Source organism: Atractosteus spatula, unplaced genomic scaffold (assembly GCF_055471065.1).
Source record: "Atractosteus spatula isolate fAtrSpa1 unplaced genomic scaffold, fAtrSpa1.hap1 Scaffold_118, whole genome shotgun sequence".
NCBI lineage: Eukaryota > Metazoa > Chordata > Actinopteri > Semionotiformes > Lepisosteidae > Atractosteus > Atractosteus spatula.
The window spans coordinates 95,604-101,799 of NW_028296673.1; the positions used below are offsets into that span (position 1 = coordinate 95,604).

General features: G+C 38.7%; 2 non-coding genes across 2 annotated transcripts; both read right to left on the reverse strand.

Annotated features, from left to right (window-relative positions):
• Positions 1–426: 426 nt before the first annotated feature.
• On the reverse strand, positions 427–498 carry trnat-cgu (transfer RNA threonine (anticodon CGU)). The gene has a single exon. It is a non-coding gene; the product is annotated as a tRNA-Thr (tRNA).
• Positions 499–6,114: 5,616 nt separating this feature from the next.
• Positions 6,115–6,196, reverse strand: trnas-gcu (transfer RNA serine (anticodon GCU)). Its single transcript has one exon. It is a non-coding gene; the product is annotated as a tRNA-Ser (tRNA).

Below are 6,196 nucleotides of genomic sequence, written 5' to 3' on the forward strand. Positions count from 1 at the left end.
TATAATGACAATAAACTTGAACTTGACATAGTCTTGCAGGCAGTATATACGCATGCTGACGCAGCTACCCACCTGAACTATTATTTTATCGTTTACTCGTTTAAAAAAACACGGTCTTCTCGTTCCTAAGTCAGATTTTTAGTGCTTTCGAACGTTACTTCCAACCTGGACTGACAGCTCACCCGATCTGTTTGTGATCAGACCATGGAGTGGGGGGCTGTACCAAGCGCACGTTCCTTCCCAATGCTGAGGTGATCATTCGGAAGATGGGTGTGAAGAGAAACAAGCTTTGTCGACTAAAAAACAAGGCAGGATATGCAAGAATACTAATCACTGGCGACAGTTACGCTCTCTTACTATTCAGACTCCTACATTGCGAGTTTTTTGAAGACTTTGAAACTAAAGGAAAGCAGTGACAAATGAAACAGGCACAGGTGGGGTTTGAACCCACGATTTTCGGTTTACGAGACCGACGCCTTACCACTTGGCCACCGCGCCTTCAAACAACATAGGAATAATGTTGTTCAAATTATTTTTTTTCTGAATCTGGTTTACATCGCCTGGAGGCAGCAACAACAATAAAAGGGATACTTAACAAGGAGATACGCTGTAGCAGTGCGACTCCAACAGATGCTCCTGAAGAGACTGGAGGTTTAAGCCAGCTCCTTAGAGCGCTTGGCCGCGTTACTCTCAACAGCGGCTCTTCAGCTCTTGTTGTTTGACCTAGTGGTTTTATAACGCGTGGAAACGACCGCAACTTCTTTTTCTGAGATGCTTTCTCTCACGTGGTGAAATCTCGACCTCTTTGGCATCTCTGGCTATAGTTCTTCAGTAGAGCAGGCTTTCACACCTCTGCTTATAGTACCCTTGAAGTCATTTTATTTTTACAGGAAGACGCATTCCCTAACGATCTCTCCTGTTTTAGAAATGCTTCATAAGGCGTGTTTGATTCAACGGACAAACAGTATACTAATTGTACAATGCAGATCTATGGGGCATTCGTACTGGATTTGACTGGGATTCTGAAATACTTCTTGCAAAGGTATTCATACTTTCTTGAACCTAGAATAAAAACACAGACCTGAAACTCCTTAGCTTCCAATCTCTGATGTTGCTCTCCTTAAACTCGGACGTGATGTTCTGCAGACGTGTGCATAATGTCCTGTTTTCTTACAGTGTAGACATTTTGCTGTTCACGCTCCGCATTCATCTGCTTTGTGCGTTGTTAGTCCGCACCTGTAACATGTAATGTCAGCCGTCCCCTGTTCTTCTATATCTCTAGCATGACTGCGTCCTGCTGCTCGGCTTTTGTTTGTAAAGTTTGAGCGAGCACCCCGTTCAGTGTCACTTTGTCACTGTGGTCAGAAAGCATTCTTGATTCTGCTTGAGCTGCTTCATGAATTCTAGCGACTTTAAGAGCTCTTTCTAAAGTCAGCCCTTCCTCCTGCAGCTCCGAGGTTCAGTAGAAGCGGTGGAAAAAGATGGGCATAAGCAAAGCTTCTCGGCGCGGCTGCCATACCCAGTGGGCATTGATTCGTCGAATATACGTATATTTACGGCGAAAATACGGCTATACGTATATATACGTCGCCTCGACGTATAATCAACGTCGAATTGCAACCGTAAAATCGACGACATGAATAAACGCATATATAACGTCGAAAACACATCTAACACAGTGCCTGAGGCTTTTTACTGTATGTATCGTGTGTGCCGCAACTAAGAGTATACGGCACTCTGCACAGTGTACGAAGTAAATTATTTTCGCAGTAATTAATTTATTATATTTACTATATTTATTATACACGTGTAAATTAATTACTGCGACACGATACATACAGTAAAAAGCCTCAGGCACTGTGTTAGATGTGTTTTCGACGTTATATATGCGTTTATTCATGTCGTCGATTTTACGGTTGCAATTCGACGTTGATTATACGTCGAGGCGACGTATATATACGTATAGCCGTATTTTCGCCGTAAATATACGTATATTCGACGAATCAATGCCCACAGCTTGGCATACAAGGGTTTTGCTGAGGGGGTCTTGCCACCTGCCCGAAAAAAACAGTAAAATGTTTGAGTGCCTATAGAGTTTCTATTTTTATTTTCTTGAGAAAAGTTGATACCATTTCCTGGACACCCCGTCCCCCATCAGTGCGCGGTGCCCGGGGAAAAATCTGTAGGGGGGCGTCTGAAATTCTGAGGGGGGGTGATATTTCGGTTGAAACGGAGCTGTACGGTGCAGCTACCCAAATGAAATCTCGTAGCTATGCCATTGATTAGTGCTTCATGATAGAAGATAACGACTAACAATGTGGTATTTGCGATGAAGTTCAGTTTCACATTTTTCGTCACTCTCACGGTTTGTATTGCCTGGAGCGAAAAGTACCATAAGCGTTCATTTTTGCAGCTACATGGACGTTCTGAATCGTTAAGAAAAAAATGTTGTAAAACCAACAGAAAGCACAGACTGCTATAACTAGTCCTAGTTATATAACGATTTTAAGTATAATGATAAACTACTGCAAGGAATCGGTCCACATGAGCAAACAGGATCATAATGTTGACACTCAATAACAACACTGATATGTGCAGTTCCTGGACGGATAGCCCTCCTGCCCATCAAACAGACTGAGTGACTGTTCGTGTCATTTAGTGTTGTCTGACCATTGACAAAGTACAACTATTTTTTTAGGACGCAAATTAAGTTAGGTAAATCTTTTTGCCCAAAACTGAAGGGGCGACATTCCTCCCTCCCCCCGTGATGCCAGGCCTGTACCCATCCTATTCCATAATGTCATTATATATAATACCATACAACAGTGACCGATCCTTACTAACTGCATGCGTTAAAATTGCACATCAGCTCATAGCAGGGGGCACATAGCCGCGATGTATTATCAATGTTAAATTTCAACCATAATATCGACAACATTAATAAACGCATACGTTGAGAAAATATCGAACCCAGCATATTTTCCGGTTATATACCACAATGCATTGCTAATATTCGTTGGTCACCATTTTGGACACGTTTTTCAAACGTAGAAGTATATCCGCAAATATCTCAGCAATCCTCTTTTGACGAGTAAGTATGAACAATAATAATAGTATCTGAATACATACAGATCTTTCTTAATATTATTTTGATTAAAATAGTACGTGAATAAGCAAAAAATGGCACATAAAAATAGTGTGAATGGGGAAGATGACACAAAATCGTTTTGCCGTTTCTCTATTCTTATTCTATGTTGTACTTTCAAACTTTGGGTACTCTTTAATTAGGACAGACTTTATTGCTCAACTGCTATGATGCAAGCCAAATTTTATACATTTATTTCAGCTTTGAGCTTAGTAAACCGTTCATTTTTTAGATTATACTAAAGAAGATATTAATCATCATTTATTTGGGAAGTAATATTATATAATTTTCTCCTAGCTGCGGTGCTGAAGTCCCACCCTACATCGACAGAAAAAGAAATAAAGGAGCACGCAATGTGTTACTTGAAAAATGCATATGCAAGGCAGGGGGCCAGGAGATCTGGACACTGAAAATAATAGGTTTTTGGTTCTAACTGTTAGGACAATTAGACAGGGTTTGCAAATACATTGCAAATATTTGTAATATTTGCATTGCATTGTAATATTTTTTTTCTTGGAAATATAGAAGTTGTACATTTTAAAATGTATATTTGAATCAAAATGTGGTTTTGAGTTAGTGTGTTAATGTAATTAGTTTGTGTTTGTCATTACTATACTGTATATTGCCATGTTACCAGAATTTGTAGCTGAAGTTTAAGACTAGTTGTGTTTTTTATGATTATTGCCCATATGTTGATTGTTGATTGATTGTATACAATGTATAATTTGAAATACATATGTTTCAGGTGTGAATGTGTATTTTCAGAATACATTTCTAAACCTAATCATTGGCTTGGTTTACTAGTTTCTACACCTATAAAACCTATCTTTGATGTATAATAGACCTCTACCTATATACGTATAATAGACCTCTAATGTTATCCGTATAATAGACCTCTTACCATATACGTATAATAGACGTCTAAAGTTATCCGTATAATAGACCTCTAACCATATACGTATAATAGACGTCTAAAGTTATCCGTATAATAGACCTCTAACCATATACGTATAATAGTCCTCTAAAGTTATCCGGAACTCCAACCATATATGTATAATAGTCCTCTAAATTTATCCGTATAATAGAACTCCAACCATTTATGTATAATGAACGTCTAAACATAGACGTATAATTGACGTATATTAGAATTTCATTCTAGACGAATTGCAGACCACATTTAGACGTCTAAGGTATGCGTTTAATAGACGTATATTATACGTCTTTTGCCCACTGGGAAGGTTGTGTAGGACCGCACACACTACGATGTCAGTGTTGAATAGCGTGGTTTAAAAGCTTTTTCACTAACCAGTAAGGAGTAGAAACCTAAAGTCTTCTGATCCGTAATCAGACACGTTATCCATTGTGCCATTGGCGTTTGTATTGCATTCCCATCCAGCACCACATTGAGTTCAGAGCCGCTACTATTCATGTGTTTTGTACATGTGTCTAGTTACTACGTCTTTCATTATGTCTGGTTTAAAATAATGTATCTTTAAAACAGACAAAGGGTTTATGAGTCTCCCTGAAATTCACACACGAAGAATAAAAGATATCGCGATGAAAGAGAATACAAAAATGCCGGCGATAGAAAACGGAGCGTCTTAAGTGCGCGCTATCACTGAACTAAGCTCCCGATCGGTAAGTTTGTCGGCGGGTTTTTAATTGTGTTAGGAAGCGCAAACAGTCAACAGTGTACATTTTAAAGGTCTAAGCAAAACAATCAGACTTGAGGATTATTCAGAACAGGAGCCTCTACTTCTTTGTATACTGAGCTTTCGGGTGAACATCAAAGTGAAAGAGAAATTCGCAATTTTCCCTTTTTGATTAAGGAACAAGAAAACACCATCCTTTGAATTGGATTCAAACCAGGGACATAAGAAATACTCGCTGCTTTTTCAACAATCTTAAGAGCTAGCAACTGAGCTATCGAGAGGTCAGAAAATAAACGTTTTGTCACACGCGTTGCCCAATGTAGTGTAGTGTTCCTCTTTATTTAAATCCCAGTTCGACATCAAAATACCCACTCCCATAGTCTCGTTTAGTAGAAGAAATGGACCAGGCTTCTACTCTATAAACGTCCAGAGTTCTTATAAAACATTTAAAGGGATATCAGTGCTGGCGGAAATTGACTCTTTTTCTAGTGGGATCAGGATCACATAAAACCTTTCGTTTGGATTGAGAAGAGGATCATGTTGACACTCAAAACATACTAACCTTTGCTTCTTTCGAGGACGAATGGATTATTGAGCTGCGAACATCAGTTCAAATCAAATCTCTCCAACTGCAGTTGCTTCTTTGAGAGTTTCTTCAAATCTTTCAACTGAACGTCAATATCGAGGGATATTGATGGTAATATCATACGGATTTTGGTTTTCTTTTGATCGAAAATTGTATTAAAATACAAGCCTCTTTCACATTTGTATAATACTTTCCGTTGCATCCTCAGATAAAAATTCTAAATACCACAAAGTTACAATATATGGAATAGCATTTATTTTAAAATGTATTTTAAAATTTGCATTTATTTAGAGCTATATTTAGAGCTTAGTAAAGATAACATTGCTAATATTGATGGAGTAGAAATGTAAGATGAATTGATAGCTTTTTCTGAGCTAAAAAAGTCCTACAACGCCTCCTGTAACAGGTAAGGACTCATAGCAAGACAGTGCTATTGCATTGCGCATTTTGCAGATACGACCAGTTTCTGCTTCTGGTGAGTGCATTTTTTCCAAACTGAAATTAACAAGAACATTTTCAAGATGCGCCATGTCCCTAAATCGTTCATCAGGACTACTATTAATGTCAGGTGAAAGCAGTACAAAGCATAAATTTAACCTATTAAGAGACTATATCTGTCAGCTACTGCTGTAAGCCATATTCAGCCAACGCTAGAAATATTACTACTCTACTACAGTAGATAAAGATAGCAAGTCCAACTTAGAAACGGATCACAAGTCGAAGACATAAACCGACGAGGGTGGGATTTGAACCCACGCGTGCAAAGCACAATGGATTAGCAGTCCATCGCCTTAACCACTCGGCCACCTCGTC